Source organism: Ranitomeya imitator, chromosome 3 (assembly GCF_032444005.1).
Source record: "Ranitomeya imitator isolate aRanImi1 chromosome 3, aRanImi1.pri, whole genome shotgun sequence".
Taxonomy (NCBI): Eukaryota; Metazoa; Chordata; class Amphibia; order Anura; family Dendrobatidae; genus Ranitomeya; species Ranitomeya imitator.
In genome coordinates, this window is record NC_091284.1 from 681,348,872 (window position 1) to 681,368,924 (window position 20,053).

The window sequence follows — 20,053 nt, forward strand, 5'->3', positions numbered from 1 at the left end:
TAGATGAAAACCCCAAAGTAAGGGTTCAGCGTAGAGCGCCGGATAAGTGATTCCAAATGTAATGTAAAATGTGCCCAAGAAAAGCTTCAACTCAATCCACAAAAAAGCAAGCCCTCACTCAGGTCTGTCATCTGTTAACGGAAATATAGGAGGCTTCTATGTTTCTTGTAATGCAAAGGCTCTGGAAAAGCACTGACTCCTAAAAGAAATCCAGCAAATTCTACGCTCCCAAATATAAATGCCCCCTCCCTTCTGAGCCCCAGTGTGCTTAATCCACATTTAGTGTCCACATGTTTCGGCAATATCCACTGCGGCTTGTTAATGGAAAACACCCATGGAGTCAAAATAGTCACTACACCTGTAGATAAAATCCGAAAGGGGTGTAATTTCCAAGGTGGAGTCATTTGAGAGGGGATTCTGTTTTTCTGGCATTTAGGGGCTCTGTATATGGAGTCCGGAAACTTTTCTATAATTTGTTCTCCAAGAGTCAAATAGCGCTCCGTCTCTCCAGAGTCTCGCTGTGTGGCTAAGTAGTACTGTAGGTCACATATGGGGTATTGCCAAGTTCAGCAGAAATTGTGACACATTTTGGCACCATTTTTTTACCCATTTCCCAGTGTGAAAATGTTAAATCTGGGGCTAAAACGTTTTTTTTTGTGATAAAAATGTTTTGTTCTTCACTGTCCTATGGTATAAAATTCTGTGATGCACTTGTGGTTTCAATATGATCACTGCACCCCTAGATGAACTCAGAGAGGTGTAGTTAGTAAAATGGAGTCACTTATGGGGGGGTGGTCTGCTGTTCTGGCACCTCAGGGGCTCTGCCAATGGGACATGGCCCCCTGACACCAGTGCAGCAAATTCTGCACTGTAATTTTGTGCTCCTTCTCTTTTTGAGCTTTGTACTGTGCCTCAAAGTAGTTTTCGACCACTTATGTGGGGTATTGATGTACTCAGGAGAAATTGCATAACATTGTGTTTTCTCTAGTCACCTTCCACGACTGCATACGGAGGTTGCCTCTTTGCCCTGATGGGGGACAGGAAACAGAGGTTAAAAGGCCCTCCCACTTGACATTGTCTTTCCTGTTCCCCCATGGAGCAGGGAGAAGTTCCGTATACTGTGGTGGTCGGCTGCAGTACCTTTTGTGACAGGCTTTGCCTGTATAGCCAGGCAGTTGATGGTCGCTTCTCGCCTCCTCCGAGCTGCTCCCGTCGTCCCCTGTGCGGTGACCTCGGGACTTCTCCTGGCCCTCCTGCGCCCCCAAGAGGGCAAAGCAAGCCATGGATCCCGGTGCTCCCCGGTCTTCTCACCGTCCATGCGCGTTAGGCATTCCGGAAGTGACGTCAGTGGAGTGCACACGTCACTTCTGGAACGCATAGACTTCCGGTCGGGCCAGGCGGAGTGTGGTGCCGGCGAATGTTGAACGCTGGCACATGGACCCAGGAGGGGGGGAGGGGGAATGCAACTACGCTGAGGGCAGGTGCTGGCATCTGATGACCATAAAAATCCTGCCAAAGTCGTCACAGAGGTAAGGCTTGTGGGTTCGTATCCCACTTCAGACACCAAATTCCTCAGTATGGATGGCACTTCATGCCCTGCGTCTGCAGAGCCCAGCGCTGCCCCTGCTACAGTGAGTGTATAGTAGCCACGAAAACCTCACTGACATATTCCCATCAGCAGGGAGGGCAAAAAATTAGCCCAAAAAGCACAGAGTATACCCACTCAAAATCACATGCTTAACCAGGAGAAAAATACGAGCTGTACTAGGTATATATAAGAAATATATCAAAGTTTATTGAACATACAGATAGTATTATACACATATATAAGAAAAACATACATAAAAACGACACGTGTGCAAAAAACAACACACCAGGGTCAACAGGACCCGCCACTACCCCAATCTATAAGTGTCTGACAATAGTAAACTCCTAAGGTGCATGTGCAAAAAGATGCTATGGCACTGGTGAGTGTGTCTGCCAGATGGAATAAAAGTAAACCCCCCATAGGTGGATCCCCACAGCGGGGCAGTAATAGTAAAGAGGGTCGGCAGACACTTACCGCTAGCTGGGGTAGAAGGGTCCTGGACTGGGTGTGCAGAGAAAGCCCCCCGACGCGCGTTTCGCGTCCCTAATCAACAGCTTTATCAAGAGAAGTGCTTAAAATGCTCATCAATAGGACCTTTAAAGGTCAAAGAGTGTGTCACATGGGGAAACCAGGCCAATCCAAGTGGTTATAGAGCGGCGCATGCGCACCGCACACCGCAGGTCCTGGAAGTGCAGAGGAGCGTCGCGCGTTACTGCGCACGTGCGGGGAGTACACAGAGTCCCCGGGCGTGCGAGCGAGGCAAAAAGACGTGCCGCCGCACCCCAGGAATCCCGGGTCGCGACGCGCATGCGCACAACCACTGAATCACCAATGTATAAATAAACACTAGTAGATCACAGCCACCAGTCACAAGTGTGGATTAATCAAAATAATGGTGTGACGAGCACATCCAGAGGTACAAGTTAATACAAGTACAGAGATAGCGATCACATATAGATATATTACATAAAGATTATTTATACATGTTTCAAACAATTCTATCTCCGCCGGATAGTTCCAGGGTCCTCAATCATATCTTCCACGACACCAATTTGAGTGGCGCAACCAGTATGGAATAATATCGCGGAACAAACCCATCTATTACAGGTCCCACTGAAAAGTGTAAATATAGCAATTAGTATACAAAATAACATAAAATAGATAAAAACAAAAACATAAAAACACCCTATGCAGATGTACGTGGGTAACTAATAGGAATAAATATCAGGATGTGATGACAAATACAGTGGGGCAAAAAAGTATTTAGTCAGTCAGCAATAGTGCAAGTTCCACCACTTAAAAAGATGAGGCGTCTGTAATTTACATCATAGGTAGACCTCAACTATGGGAGACAAACTGAGAAAAAAAAATCCAGAAAATCATTGTCTGTTTTTTTAACATTTTATTTGCATATTATGGTGGAAAATAAGTATTTGGTCAGAAACAAACAATCAAGATTGCTGGCTCTCACAGACCTGTAACTTCTTCTTTAAGAGTCTCCTCTTTCCTCCACTCATTACCTGTAGTAATGGCACCTGTTTAAACTTGTTATCAGTATAAAAAGACACCTGTGCACACCTTCAAACAGTCTGACTCCAAACTCCACTATGGTGAAGACCAAAGAGCTGTCAAAGGACTCCAGAAACAAAATTGTAGCCCTGCACCAGGCTGGGAAGACTGAATCTGTAATAGCCAACCAGTTTGGAGTGAAGAAATCAACAGTGGGAGCAATAATTAGAAAATGGAAGACATACAAGACCATTGATAATCTCCCTCGATCTGGGGCTCCACGCAAAATCCCACCCCGTGGGGTCAGAATGATCACAAGAACGGTGAGCAAAAATCCCAGAACCACGCGGGGGGACCTAGTGAATGAACTGCAGAGAGCTGTGACCAATGTAACAAGGCCTACCATAAGTAACACACTACGCCACCATGGACTCAGATCCTGCAGTGCCAGACGTGTCCCACTGCTTAAGCCAGTACATGTCCGGGCCCGTCTGAAGTTTGCTAGAGAGCATTTGGATGATCCAGAGGAGTTTTGGGAGAATGTCCTATGGTCTGATGAAACCAAACTGGAACTGTTTGGTAGAAACACAACTTGTCGTGTTTGGAGGAAAAAGAATACTGAGTTGCATCCATCAAACACCATACCTACTGTAAAGCATGGTGGTGGAAACATCATGCTTTGGGGCTGTTTCTCTGCAAAGGGGCCAGGACGACTGATCCGGGTACATGAAAGAATGAATGGGGCCATGTATCGTGAGATTTTGAGTGCAAACCTCCTTCCATCAGCAAGGGCATTGAAGATGAAACGTGGCTGGGTCTTTCAACATGACAATGATCCAAAGCACACTGCCAGGGCAACGAAGGAGTGGCTTCGTAAGAAGCATTTCAAGGTCCTGGAGTGGCCTAGCCAGTCTCCAGATCTCAACCCTATAGAAAACCTTTGGAGGGAGTTGAAAGTCCGTGTTGCCAAGCGAAAAGCCAAAAACATCACTGCTCTAGAGGAGATCTGCATGGAGGAATGGGCCAACATACCAACAACAGTGTGCGGCAACCTTGTGAAGACTTACAGAAAACGTTTGACCTCTGTCATTGCCAACAAAGGATATATTACAAAGTATTGAGATGAAATTTTGTTTCTGACCAAATACTTATTTTCCACCATAATATGCAAATAAAATGTTAAAAAAACAGACAATGTGATTTTCTGGATTTTTTTTTCTCAGTTTGTCTCCCATAGTTGAGGTCTACCTATGATGTAAATTACAGACGCCTCTCATCTTTTTAAGTGGTGGAACTTACACTATTGCTGACTGACTAAATACTTTTTTGCCCCACTGTATATAGCTATGAAGGTCCCAAAAATGAAGAGAAGGACAAGGATTCATTCAGACCCCTAGGAGTCAAAGTGTCCAGTATTGTGATCCATTTAGCTTCCACCTGTGCTAATATTTTCTTATAATTCCCCCCTCTTATACCCAAATGGATAACATCAATCCCCCTCACTTTAAAAGATGATGGATCACTGTTATGGTGTTGTCTGAAATGACGGGGGACGGTTTTGAGGAGGGTAATATCGGCCGCTGTCTTGGCCGCGCAAATGTCCCGCACATGCTCACGAACCCTAACTTTGAGCTCCCTTGACGTAAGCCCTACGTAAATTTTAGAGCAGCCACAGGTAGCATAATATATCACGTTTGTACTGCTACAAGAAATCCTGTGCCTGATTTCAAAAGTTTTTCTCCCGTCAGAGCTACTGAAGGTGGAGCAGCGCAGGACATTTGCGCAGGCAAGACAGCGACCGCAAGGTATAAATCCTGGAGTAGGGCCTTTAGAACCAAATGGATGCCTCGGGGTTGGCACATAGTGACTACTGACTAGGAGGTCTTTCAAATTTTTGGACCTCCGTGCAGTCATAAGGGGGTATTCACCCACCGATGCCCCCAGGGAGGGCTCAGTACTCAAAATACAGTGAGTGTATGCAGGGAAGGGGTCCGGGAGGTGGTATTTAGGGAGACAATACGAATCACCAATGTCCAAAGGAGATATAGCTGGCACTTCCCAACACAACCCTATTCGGTCTGACCCTAACAAGGAGCCAAAACGAAGAGATCCAGAATTGAATACAATTCAAAAAGCTTTATTGTGCAACAATACATAATAGTGCAGATAAGTGCACAAGCACCCTAACATAAGGTGGGAGGCTGAATATTAATGTATAGTATAAATACAGCATAAGTAAAACACACTGCAGAGTAGTAAATATATTCCTATATATTGCCTGGTGAACTGCTATCTGCCTCGGCATGCATAGAGTACAACAATATTGCATATACGAGTATAACCAGAAACAACAATATCTACCTGCAGCAGACCCAGCGTCCCACCTCACCAGCAAGAAGCTGGTTGCGAAACGTGCGTTGGGGTGAAGATTCTTAGCAATTGAAGGATCCTATGGACAGAAAGTCTCCTAAAGAAGTCTTGGGAGACATCTATATCTGCTTTAAAGGATAACGTCTCCTCCACCTGTGTAGCTAGAGGAATTACAGTCATGGCCAAAAGTATTGACACGCCTGCAATTCTGTCAGATAATACTCATTTTCTTCCTGAAAATGATTGCAAACACAAATTGTTTGGTATTATCTTCTTTAATTTGTCTTAAATGAAAAAACACAAAGAATTGTCCTAAAGCCAAATTGGATATAATTCCACACCAAACCTAAAAAAGGGGGTGGACAAAAGTATTTGCACTGTTCGAAAAATCATGTGATGCTTCTCTAATTTGTGTAATTAACAGCACCTGTAACTTACCTGTGGCACCTAACAGGTGTTGGCAATAACTAAATCACACTTGCAGCCAGTTGACATGGATTAAAGTTGACTCAACCTCTGTCCTGTGTCCTTGTGTGTACCACATTGAGCATGGAGAAAAGAAAGAAGACCAAAGAACTGTCTGAGGACTTGAGAAACCAAATTGTGAGGAAGCATGAGCAATCTCAAGGCTACAAGTCCATCTCCAAAGACTTGAATGTTCCTGTGTCTACCGGGTGCAGTGTCATCAAGAAGTTTAAAGCCCATGGCACTGTGGCTAACCTCCCTAGATGTGGACGGAAAAGAAAAATTGACAAGAGATTTCAACGCAAGATTGTGCGGATGTTGGATACAGAACCTCGACTAACATCCAAACAAGTTCAAGCTGCCCTGCAGGCCGAGGGTACAACAGTGCAAACCCGTGCTATCCGTCGGCATCTGAATGAAAAGGGACTGTATGGTAGGAGACCCAGGAAGACCCCACTTCTTACCCCAAGACATAAAAAATCCAGGCTGGAGTTTGCCAAAACTTACCTGAAAAAGCCTAAAACGTTTTTGAAGAATGTTCTCTGGTCAGATGAGACAAAAGTAGAGGTTTTTGGGCAAAGGCATCAACATAGTTTACAGGATAAAAAAAAAGGCATTCAAAGAAAAGAACACGGTCCCTACAGTCAAACATGGCGGAGGTTCCCTGATGTTTTGGGGTTGCTTTGCTGCCTCTGGCACTGGACTGCTTGACTGTGTGCATAGCATTATGAAGTCTGAAGACTACCAACAAATTTTGCAGCATAATGTAGGGCCCAGTGTGAGAAAGCTGGGTCTCGCTCAGAGGTCATGGGTCTTCCAGCAGGACAATGACCCAAAACACACTTCAAAAAGCACTAGAAAATGGTTTGAGAAAGCACTGGAGACTTCTAAGGTGGCCAGCAATGAGTCCAGACCTGAATCCCATAGAACACCTGTGGAGAGATCTAAAAATGGCAGTTTGGAGAAGGCACCCTTCAAATATCAGGGACCTGGAGCAGTTTGCCAAAGAAGAATGGTCTAAAATTCCAGCAGAGCATTGTAAGAAACTCATTGATGGTTACCGGAAGCGGTTGGTCGCAGTTATTTTGGCTAAAGGTTGTGCAACCAATTATTAGGCAGACGGTGCCAATACTTTTGTCTGGACCATTTTTTAAGTTTTGGATGAATTGATCAGTGTTTTGCTTTTTGCTTCATTCTCTTGTGTGTTTTTTCATTTGACAAATTAAATGAAGATAATACCAAAGAATTTGTGATTGCAATCATTTTCAGGAAGAAAATGAGTATTATCTGACAGAATTGCAGGGGTGTCAATACTTTTGGCCATGACTGTATAAACCCATATTTCTCAGGGTACCTCCAGGGCTGAATTGCTAGACTCACTGCCTATGCTTCTTAGGACTACTGGGTTCCTAGCGGATGCTTCCATGGAATCTACTAGAATTGCCGCCAGATGACTTGCGCAATCCAACTCCGCTAGGAGAGCTCTCTGGCTTAAGATGTGGAGTGGTGACATCACCTCCAAAGCTAAAAGCTAAGCTGTGTGCCATACCCTTTAAAGGGGAGTATGTCTTTTCGGGCCAGCCCTAGATGACATCCTAGAAAGGGCCACTGACAAGAAAAAAGCCCCCTCGGAACAAAAACCTTCTTAAAAAAAAAAAAGTTTTTTTTTTTGTTCTCCACAGTCTCAAACCTCCCAGGCGAGAGGAAAGGGCAAGACCGGGAGAGAGAGCTATGCAAAGGGTAGGGGGAAAAATATCCTCGTCCCACAGCAGCAGCAGTCCCAACAGGAGAAGCAATGACTCCGACCCTGTGGGGGGGGACTGAAGATGTGCACATCAGTGGGAAAACATCACCAGTTCCCACTGGGTCCTCAATGTCCTCAAGGAGGGCCCATTGATAACGTTCATCTCCTCCCCTACACAGGGTCTGAAGATCACTTCCCTGCCAGCTCCAAAAGATCAGACAACACTGCTAGTAGGTCTCAGGGACCTTACAAGATCTAACGTAATATCCCCGGTTCCAGAATCGAAATGGGGTCTGGGCCATTACTCTCGGTTGTTCTTGGTTACCAAACCATCAGGCGAGGCCCGTATTATAAATTTGAAGGGACTGAACCAACATGTAAAATACCGCAAGTTCAAGATGGAATCCGTAAGATCAGCCATTCCTCTGGTCAGGCCTCCCTTCCTTATGTCGACCATCGACTTAAGGGACGCCTACTTTCATATCCCAATCCACCCGAGACACAGAAAATATCTCAGGTTTGCTGTGCGGGGGGAGTCGTCCGGTGAAGCACTATCAGTTCAACGTCCTTCCATTTGGCGTCTTCTCCAAAGTAATGGCAGAAGCAGTGTCATTTATCCGGAGTCAAGGTGTCTGTATAGTGTCTTACTTGGATGACCTACTGATAGTTGCTTCCGCCGAGACAATCCTGGAATCCCATGTGTCAGAGACTCTAGAGATATTGAGATCTCTGGGATGGATCCCAAACTTGAAAAAGTCTCAGCTGCGACCCTCCAAAACCAGAAAATTTCTGGGAGTACTTCTGAATTCTGCAAAACAATGTCCTTTCTTCCGGACGACCACCATCTAACCCTAATAGCAAAGGTAAAAAATTCAGGGACATGAGATCCCCCTACACTCCGGAAAGGAATGTCAGTCTTAGGATCCATGACAGCCTGTATACAATCGGTGGCCTGGGCACAAGCCCACTCCAGAGTCCTTCAAACTCATATTTTAGAGAACTGGAATGGTCATCACTGTACTCTAAGCAAAAGGATACACGCGCCGGGTCGAGTGTTAGTCTCCTTGGCATGGTGGATGAATTCCAAAAACCTCCACAGAGAGGCGTAAGCTGTACTCGTCCCGCTGACAACAATCACGTCAGATGCCAGCAGGAGGGGCTGGGGAGCCATGATAAACCATATTCCATTCCAGGGATTCTAGGACCAGACAACAAGCGGAAAATCGTCAGATTTCAGAGAATTGAAGGCTGTGGAAGAAGCCCTTCTGGCAGCAGGTTGCCAGATTGCTGGTCAGCACATCCGAATATATTTGGACAACATGACCACAGTTGCTTATATCAAGCACCGAGGCAGTACAAGGTTCAACAGCCTAAAAAGGATTTCCGCTCGAATATTTTATTGGGTCGAAAAACACCTACTGTCACTGACAGCAGTCCCCTTAAAAGGCTCTTCCAACATCCAGGCGGACTATCTAAGTCGACAGGACATCCACCCGGGGGAATGGAGCCTGATAAAGCGGAGCTTCAAAATACTGGTAGACAGGTGGAGCCTGCCAGAAATTGATCATTTTGCTTCTCATCAAAATCTTCTCTTTAAACCCCAGAGACAATTCCAGGGGAGTAGGTGGTCCTAGCCCAGAGTTGGAACTTTCACCTGGCCTATGCATTCCCACCTATTCAAATTCTGGCAAAAGTTCTGCGGAAAATTCGAGAAGAGCGGATCCCAACTATATTGGTAGCTCCGTTATGGACCAAAAGGAGATGGTTCAACTTGATCATAGAACTACAGGTGGACGTCCCAATTCTTTTACCAGTAGAAAACTCTCTCCTCTCTGAGGCCTATTTTTAACTCAGATCCTCGGAGGTGGAATCTAGCGCTGTGGTTACTGAGGCCCAGGTACTGAAAGCCAAGGGGTTGTCGGAACCAGTAATTGCTACCGTGCAGAGATCTAGAAAGCCAGTAACCAACGCCATCTACAATAAAGTCTGGAAGAAGTTTTCATCCTTCTGCTTACCTGACCCACCGAATCCGCTTAACACGAATATGTCACGAATTCTGGATTTTTTACAAAAAGGCTTAGGGATCGGCCTTAGACCTAGCACCTTGAAGGTCCAAGCTCTTGTTTTGACCAGGATCTAGCAGGTCATCGCTAAATGAAGAGATTCATGACATCGGCTGTCAGGATGAACCCTAAGAGGCAGGTGGTAGTTCCCCCCCCCCCTGGGATCTTAACTTAGTTCTCCAGGGACTCTCCGGTTCACCCTTTGAACCCTTGTCTACCTTTTCTCCTCAAAACCTCACATACAAGATGTTTTTTTTGGTGGCCATAACCACGGCTAGGAGAGTAGAATTACAGGCCCTATCAGTAAGAGAGCCTTATCTATTAGAGACGACTCAATAGTCCTTCGTCTCGATCATTTCTTCCTTCCAAAGGTAGTCTCTGAATTCCACCGTTCCCAAGAGATCATCCTATCATCTTTTTGCCAAAACCCTGTAAACTAGAAGGGGGAAAGATTCCACACTCTTGATGTGCAGCACATTTTCCTTCATTACTTAGAGCAGTCCCATTCTTGCAGAATTGATCAGAATCTATTTATCCATCTGTCAGGTCAAAATAAAGGGAAAAAGGTGGCTAAGAGCACCATCTCTAATTGGATAAAAAGAGCTATAGAGGAAACATATCTCGCTCAAAATAGGTCACCCCCAGCAGGGATCAAGGCCCACTCAACCAAGTCCACATCAGTTTCCTGGGCAGAAAAAAGTAGGTGCATCTGCAGAGCAGATCTGCAGGGCAGCAACGTGGTCCTCACTACATACTTTCTCCAAACATTATAGACTTGACGTGTTGTCCAGTAGGGATCTAATCTTTGGCCGTAAAGTACTCCAGGCTGTTTTCCCTCCCTAGAGCCAAATTAGTTGGTATTCCCCCATATGCCGTTGTGGAAGGGGACTAGAGAAAGTAGAACTAGACTTACCGGTAATTTGGTTTCTAGGATCCTTCCACGATAGCGCTAATTCGCTCCCTATACTCGTGTATAAAATCTGGGATTCAGAAGGTAAACCGGTGCTATGGTTTGTTATAAGTCACTGGCAAGTGGGAGGGCCTTTTAACCTCTGTTTCCTGTCCCCCATCAGGGCATGGAGGCAACCTCCGTATGCCGTTGTGGAATGTTCCTAGAAACCGAATTACCGGTTTGTCTAATTCTATTTTCTCCTACTATTCCTTTTGAAAATTGCAAACTTGGGGTGAAGGCAACATTTTAGTGGAAAAAATTGTAATATTTCATTTACTCAGCCCAATTTTACACAAGTTTGTGACTCGCCTGAGGGTTAAACATACTCAACACTACCTTAGATCAATTCTTTGCGAGGTGTAGCCCTACCATGCGCCCAAGCAGTCGTTTTTCAACAAATATGGGGTACCTGTGTACTTAGGAGAAAAGGGATGCTAAAATTGTTGTGCAATTTTTCCAGTTACCGTTGTGATCATTTTTAAAAAATAGGTCTGAAACACTTTTGTTGGGAAAAAGATTTTTAATTTTCCCGTCTCCACATTATACAATTCTCTTTAGCCCCTGAGGATTCAAAGTGCACACCACACATTTAGAAAGAGTCCTTGAGGGGTCTAGTTTCCAAAATGGGGTCATTTGTGGGGGTTTCCATTGTTTAGGCACCTCAGGATCTCTCCAAATGAGACATGACGTTGTCTATATTAATTCAAGCCATTTTTGTATTCCAAAAGTCAAATGGCGCTCCTTCTCCTCCAAGTCTTGCCGTGTGCAAAAAACGAAGGAAAATTAATCATAAACTATAGGTCCAAAAAAATCACGACTTCAAACCAAATGACCTTAATCCTTATTGATATTCAAGATAAAACACTACTTATAATCAATACCTTTAAAACCATGAAAGACAACCACAGTCAACAAGACAGACACAACCGTGCTCTCTATGTATACCCCTATCTCGGTACTTATTACTCACTGCCTGTCAGCGAAGGTTGGCACCCTATAACACAAGCGAGACTGGTGCTCCTGCTGCCCCTAAATCTCCTACAAGTGCCCTAGACTGATGTCTCAATTGTGCTACCAAATACACAACGAGAAAAATTAGGAGATGAGGGTTATCAGAGCTGATATTGGCTGATAATTGCCAAAATCTAGACTGACAGGGTGAGAGACAGACAAAAAAGTCCAAAACTGCTCGTGTACATAAACAACCTCACTATGCTGTTCCCTGCTTCTCACAAATCCTGCCTAACTGCGGGGGTTGGCACCCTACTGTGCAGCAGATATGGCGTCCCCACTCCTCGACGGCTGACCCTTGGATACCCTATGGGTAGCTATATAGACAGGAAACATTTACAATGATAGGCTTTAAATTGATAGCCATATCTTAAACGTAAGGTGGATATACCATTTCAAATCACACCCAGACCTAATTGTCTGCTAATGTAACAAATATACCATATATACTCGAGTATAAGCAGACCCGAGTATAAGCCGACCCCCCTAATTTTGCCACAAAAAACTGGGAAAACTTATTGACTCGAGTATAAGCCTAGGGTGGAAAATGCAGCAGCTACCGGTGAATTTCAAAAATAAAAATAGATGCTCCATACCGTTCATTATGGCCCCATAGCTGTGCCATATAGTGCTCTGCATCGTTCATTATTGCCCCATAGATGTACCATAGAAAGCTGTGCCATATGGTGCTCTGCACCGTTCATTATTGCCCCATAGCTGTGCCATATAGTGCTCTGCACCGTTCATTGTTGCCCCATAGCTGTGCCATATAGTGCTCTGCACCGTTCATTATTGCCCCATAGATGTACCATAGAAAGCTGTGCCATATGGTGCTCTGCACCGTTCATTATTGCCCCATAGCTGTGCCATATAGTGCTCTGCACCGTTCATTGTTGCCCCATAGCTGTGCCATATAGTGCTCTGCACCGTTCATTATTGCCCCATAGATGTACCATAGAAAGCTGTGCCATATGGTGCTCTGCACCGTTCATTATTGCCCCATAGCTGTGCCATATAGTGCTCTGCACCGTTCATTGTTGCCCCATAGCTGTGCCATATAGTGCTCTGCACCGTTCATTATTGCCCCATAGCTGTGCCATATAGTGCTCTGCACCGTTGAGTATTGCCCCATAGCTGCCATATAGTGCTCTGCGCCGTTCGTTATTGCCCCATAGCTGCCATATAGTGCTCTGTGCCGTTCATTATTGCCCCATAGCTGCCATATAGTGCTCTGCACCGTTCAGTATTGCCCCATAGCTGTGCCATAGAAAGCTGTGCCATTGCTGCTGCTGCAATAAAAAAAAAAGAAAGCCATACTCATCTCTCTTGCTGCAGCTCCTCTGCGTCCCGTCGGCTCTCTGCACTGACTGATCAGGCAGAGGGCGCCGCGCACACTATATGCGTCATCGCGCCCTCTGACCTGAACAGAGCAAGAGGACGCGAAGACAGAGCGGCGCTGGGAAGATGGAGCGACGCCCGGCATGTGGAACGCGGACAGGTGAATATTACATACTCACCTGCTCCCGGCGTCCCGCTCCCTCTGCCTGTCACACGGTCTTTGGTGCCGCAGCCTCTTCCTCTATCAGCGGTCATCGGCACCGCTGATTAGAGAAATTAATGTGGCTCCACCCCTATGGGAGGTGGAGCCGCATATTCATTTCTCTAATCAGCGGTCCCACGTGACCGCTGAACAGGGGAAGAGCTGCAGCACCGAAGACCGTGGGACGGGCAGAGGGAGCGTCGGGACCGCCGGGACTAGGTGAGTATGCCTCAGCGCCCTCACCCGCCGACCCTGCCGCCCACCGTGACTCGAGTATAAGCCGAGAGGGGCACTTTCAGCCCAAAATTTTGGGCTGAAAAATCTCGGCTTATGCTCGAGTATATACGGTAGATAAATTATAACAGCAAGTGAGGAAGAATACTCATAATTTTTTGATGTTCCGGCACGCCTCAACGCGTTTCACCTTAACGGATCATCAGGAGGCTATGATGTGTGGATGCCCTGCCGTGTGCCCAAATAGTAGTTTTCCTCCACATGAGTGGTATTGGCATACTCAGAAGAAAATGCACCATAAAATTTGTTGCGCGATTTCTCCTGTTACCCTTGTAAAAATGAAAAATTTAGCACTAAAGTAACATTTTTGTGAGAAAAAGTTAAATGTTTGTTCTTTTTCCTTCCATATTCCATTAATTCTTGTGAAGCACCTGAATGGTTAATAGACTTCTTGAATGTGGTTTTGAGCACCTTGAGGGTATGTGCACACGTTCAGGTTTTTTTCGCGATAAAAACACGATAAAACCGCATTAGATGCCGCAGACATATGCATCCTATCATTTAGAATGCATTCTGCAATTTTTGTGCACATGATGCGTTTTTTTTCCGCGAAAAAAACACATCGCGGTAAAAAAAAAAGCATGTTCATGAATTTTGCGGATTTTCTGTGTTTTTCCCGCTATTCTATGAATTGGGGAAAACGCGTCAAAAACGCATGCGGATTACTGGCAGAAATGTCCGGTTTTTGTCAGGAAATTTTCTGCAAGAAATCCTGACGTGTGCACTTACACTGAGGGGTGCAGTATTTAGAATGGTGTCACTTTTGGGTATTTTCTCTCATATGTGCCCTTCAACGTCCCTTTAAATGTGAGGTGTTCCATGAAAATGTTTTTTTACATTTTATGGAAAAATGAGAAAATGCTGATCAACTTTTAACCCTTCTCACTTCATAACAAAAAACATTGTTTCAAAAATTGCTGATGTAAAGTAGACCTGTGGGAAATGTTATTTATGAACTATTTTGTGTGACATAACTCTCTGGTTTAAGGGCATAAAGATTAAGTTTGAAAATTATGAAATTCTCAAACGTTTCGCCAAATTTCCGATATTTTCAGAAATAAACGCAAGTCATATCGCAAACATGTTACCACTGTCATGAAGTACAATATATCACGAAAAAACAGTCTCCGAATCAGTGGGATCTGTTGAAGCATTCAAGAATTCTAACCACATAAAGTGACACTGGTCAGAATTGTAAAAATTGACCCGGTCACGAAGGCAAAAACAATATACAAAAAAAGTTGCACTCTATCGTGCCAAAGCATGTCGAATATGAATAGCAAAATGGCTTTTTGAACATTAGGAAAAATATTTGAGACGCTTTGCACAGAATTTGGCCAAATGGTGTGAGCCCATCAACCATCATCAAGGTGGTCTCATTAATCTGATGGGTCCCTGACCTCCCTGTCCAAATGTGAACACTTACCGAAGGCTAATGTCTGTATGCATGGGTGAATGTGGACACCTCTCTCAGTAAAAAGCCTACATACGGTATATGGGTTGGCCGGCACCAAGTGTGATTAGATGTAATTAAAAACAGGCACTGGTGTGAAAGGGTTAACATAGCCAAATGGTTGGGAAACACTAAAGTAACGATGTGGTTGTGGTAATGCCGCCTGTAGACCATGTTTGTGGGCCAATCCTAAAATATTGTGCTGCACCATTCCACCTGGGTCGTCTCTAGTGCATAACCACCCAATGTATTTATACAAAAAAATGTTTTTCTGTGTTTTCATTGGTAAAGCTAACTTTTATCTTCTCTTGTCTGCAGGTGACTACTCACAGCCATCTGGTTTCATGAATTATTTTGTTTAATTTCCTAAATGAACAACCTATGGAATCATTTAGTTTTTTGTGTTTTTTTTGTTTGTTTGTTTTTTCTTTTTGTCAGATGATCATGACGTGTTCTCAGCCTCCAAGTATGCCAACCTCTGGAGTTACGAGCATTATACCTAGTGCTCTTTTTAGGAGCTCCTACGCACATTCTTGCTGCACATGACATTACTTGCCACTTATTCAGAAGCATTTTCTATAACTTTCTTTGCATACGAAAGCCATTTTTACATAAATTTTACTTTTTAAAGACCAATGTGGATTCGAAACCTGATGACTAGACTGTTAATGAGTCAGTGACCAGTGTTCCAGCTGTACGAACTTCTAGAAATGTCAGCTTAAGAAATCCTATACTTCAGAATAATGCAAGGTTCTCATGAGATTGTGTAAATACTTAAAAAGCCCAGCAGAACTGTCTTCTATATACCATTTTGGTTACACTGTAACCTAATAAAGCTGTTTTCTAATGGGTTATGCTGATTCATCATTTACTTGTTATTGCTGAGAATAAGGGTTTTGCTTACATTTTGCTTTTTCATCTTTCCATTGAGACATTAGGGTTGGTGGATAATTTGAAAACTGATCACACTTAGCTTTCATGACGCAACAGCCTTAAAGGAAACCTGACAGCTGATATTTGCTGCCCAATCCACAGCAGCATGTATCAGACTGACTGTATAAGCTCAGGCGTCAGGCAGGGAGAAGCTGTGGGGACTAGTCTTCTGTGTGCCCCGGTCCCCTGCTGCTTTAAAGTATTGCTTTCTTTGAAACGCTGCATCATTTCAAAGTCAAACATACCTGGCTGTGGATCTGGCAGCATGTATCTTATGTCAGGTTCCCTTTAAGTGAACCTATCACCAGAAAATGAACTGATTAAATCGGGTTTTTGTTTTTAACCAAAATATTGAGCTTTTTTAACATAGAATCTATATTAAAAATTAAATGGAAAGCTTTACATTTTCACTGTCCATTTAAGGCTTTTTTGAGATTCATACTTTTTGTTACAGAACATAACACATTTACATAGCCTCAATTGTTTATCAAAACACTTGTTTTATTTTTTGTTTTTTGGGGTTTTTTTTGTATTGAAGTGTCTAATGAGCAAAAATTGTTGTGAAGGATGTGGGAGCAGGTCCAGGTGTAATGGTGAATATTGTGCGTGGTAGATCCTTTCTCATCTGTGTATAGATGTGTTTACTTGACATTGTAATCCTGCCTCTACAGATAAGAAAGGACCCCAATGAAAGAACAGGAAGTAGTGTAAAAAAAAAAAAAAAAGTTGCCACTGTGAAAATTGCAAATTACTAATTGTTAATAAAGATCATCAAATAAGACAATTTTCTTTTAAAGACATGCAAAAACAGGATTTTCGGTTATTCACTGTAAAATTGCTGTTATTCTAAGCATTTATTGGGGACACAGGGAACATCGGATGTATGCTGCTGACATTATGCACAAAAATTAGCTCCTCCACAGCAGTATATAGCCCACCGACTAGCACAAAGTTAATCAGTTAGTGAGAAAGCAGAAGTGGCGTGTAAAGGAAGAACAAGGAAATAAATACACAAATAAGCTGTAATAATAGAAAACTATTAATATAGCTATCAAACATGGTTGGGTGCTGTCCCCCAATGAAGTCTCAGAGAAAACAGGATTTTTGGTTACTCACCGTAAAATCTGTTTCGCGATCGCTTCATTGGGGAACACAGGAAACCATGGGACGTCCTAAAGCAGTACACATGGGGAGGGAGTAGCAGAAAACCCCATTCAGGTCATAGAACTAGCCAGTGCTGCATGTAAGATACTCCTACCTAGGCTGGCATCTGCTGAAGTGTAGGTGTATAGATCCTGAAGTATTTAGTGAACATGTGAATGCGATGACATGGTCTTCTATTGCAAAGCTGTAAGGCGGATGCCTAATGGTGAATGGCCCAGGAGACCTCCACCGCTAGGGTAAAGTGGGCCTTGATCCCAGGAGGAGGCGCTCTGTTTTAAACCAAATACGGATCCGAGATGGTCACCCATCTCCAGCCAGAAATTATAGCCTTGAACGCCGGATGACCTCTTCTAGAGCTCTTAGGGATCACAAAGCGAATCAGTCCTCTGGAAGGAGACACGAAATGAAGACATTAGTGATGAGCGAATATACTCGTTGCTAGGGTTTTGCCGAGCACGCTCGTGTGGTCTCCGAGTATTTAGAAGTGTTCGGAGGTTTAGTTTTCCTTGCCGCAGCTAGATGATTTGCGACTACTAGACAGCTTGATTACATGTGGGGATTCCCTAGCAACCAGGCAACCCCCACAAGTATTTAGGCTGGCTAATAACTATAAATCAAGCAGCTGAATCAACAAATTAAATCTCTGAGCAGTCATAAATACTCAGAGATCACCCGAGCGTGCTCGGGAAAACCCGAGCAATGAGTATATGCGCTCATCACTAGTAGACCTAAATTGCCCTGACCAGGTCCAGCTTGTTCAGAGAATGTTCCGAAGGCTGAACTGGAGATAGGCAGAAAGAGAGGAGGACGATGTCCTCATTGAAATGAAAGGCAGAAACTACTTTGGGAAGAAAGGAGGGAACAGGCCTCAAAACCACCTTATCCTGGTAAAGAATAAAAGATTGTGAGCAACATGAAAGAGCTGCCAGCTCCGAAACCCAACTTATAGAAGTGTTGGCCACAAGAAAAAACACCTTCCAAGACAAGACAGACGCCTTTCTGGCTCAAAGGAGGAAGGGGGGGACTTCCAGAACCAGGTTGCAGCCCCAGGGATCTACAGGGGGGAGATACGGAGCAGCCGCATGAGCCAGCCCTTGAAAACAAGTTCTGACCAGAGAACACGAGGCTACGTTTATATGGAGAAGAAAGGACAATGTGAAAACGTGGCCCTTCAGAGAACTGAGAGCTAGACCTGCATCAAGCCCTGATTTTAAGAAAGTCCAGAACAGAGGGAAGAAAGAAAACCATTGGCTCGGTGTGATTGTGTGATTGATCTCTCACCAATGGAAGAAGGCTTTCCAGGTCCGATAGTAGACTTGAGACAATGCTGATTTCCGAACCTGAGTCGTCGTCTGAATCACTCGTTCGGGGAACCAGCATGGCTTTTAGAACCGCGGTCTCAAGTCACGCTGTCAAATCAAGCGACCGAATATTTTGGTGGAAGATGGAGCCCTGAGAAATCCGTTCTGGTCTGTCTGTAAGTTTCCAAGGAGTGTCTGTGAGATTAATGACCTCCGTGTACCAGGCCCTTGTGGGCCAATCTGGAGCTATTAGGATGACCTGCACCCCTTCCGCCTTGATTTTCTAAAACCGCCTGGGAAGCAGAGGAAGACGCGGGAGCAGATAAGGCAGAGCAAACCATGACCAGAGCATCGACACCTACTGCGAGGGGATAACGGGACCTGAAGATGAACTGCGGAACCTGTTTTTTCATCCTGGAAGCCATGAGATATACATCCAGAGTGCCCCACCTTAGACAAATCGAAGACGTTGATTACACAACAACCAGACGACTGATTTCTTCACCCCAAGTATCATTTTAATCAGTTTAACAGTGGCAACATGACTATGCCTGTAGGTTACTTGGCCTACGGCAAAATCCTGCTGACAGGTTCTCTTTAAGGTAAGGTGATCATGTGCAGGACAATCAAATTGAGACTGTCACAGACCTGACCAAAAATGCAGGACAGAATAACACACCATTCTTCACTAATTTGTCCACTAAAATGCAAGGTCTGATGACGAAAACCCAACAGATTTTGCTACCGTCTGTTGTTTTCAACAGGTACCACTAGTGTTTGATATGTTAGGGGTCCAACACTGCGGTTAGGTTGGTTATTTTATGCTTCCGTGATGGAATAAAATTGTGTGAACACAACAATATAATATATGGTGAATCGTGTCACATGAAACCACAAAAAAAAACTCACCCTTTTTTTTTTTTTTTTTATCCACATAAGCTTGGCTGATTTTTGTTATTTTGGATTGGGAAGGGTGGCAATAGACAGTTGCCCTTTGAAGTATCGGATGGAGAGGTGCTTGACTGGTACCTGGCTAGAGCTTAGTGTCTTGGCCTCTTAGATAAATTGATCCAGGCCGTAAAAGGGGTTGTCGAGGTTTTACACAAAAGCATGCAGTCACATTATGTGACTGCAGACTTGTGAAACCTCATAGCGCACAGCTCGCTGTTAGGATTCTCCAGTGCCAGCAGCAATACCGAGCGGTCATGCGATGTTTTGTGTCAATACAGATGGGCTATATGCATACTTCCGATCCCATTGCGAATATGCATGTGCAGTCTCACTTAGTGCAAGTGTATTGAGCAATGTGGCATATTTCTAGTCCGAATGTGTCAGGGAATATGCAGATTTCCTATTTGCAGTCACATGAATGCTTGGTCTCACAGCTGGCACTGGAGAATCCCCACAGCGTAATGTGAGGCTTCACAAGTCTGCAGTCACATAGAGCGACTACAAGCTTTTGCAAAAAACCTGGACAACCCCTTTAAAGAGGATGTTTTACCATTTTTACATAATAGACTGGGCCACATCATGATAAATAGGATGAAGATCTAAATTTTTTTTTTTTCCCTATTTCTCTCCATTGTGGGGGCGTTGGAGTACATATCAATCCCTGCTCTTGGGCCTCATTCAGATGTCAGTGATTTTTTATGTACTCAAAAATGGT

The 20,053-nt window shown here is 44.2% G+C and overlaps 1 protein-coding gene across 2 annotated transcripts in view; it reads left to right on the plus strand.

Annotated features, from left to right (window-relative positions):
* Nucleotides 1-15,841, plus strand: part of CTPS1 (CTP synthase 1) — a 183,294-nt gene extending 167,453 nt beyond the window's left edge. For both annotated transcript variants that reach the window (XM_069758427.1, XM_069758428.1), the window contains exon 19: nt 15,308-15,841. The gene's annotated coding sequence lies outside the window, so the exon portion shown is untranslated. The remainder of the gene's footprint in view (nt 1-15,307) is intronic.
* The last annotated feature ends 4,212 nt before the right edge of the window (nt 15,842-20,053 follow it).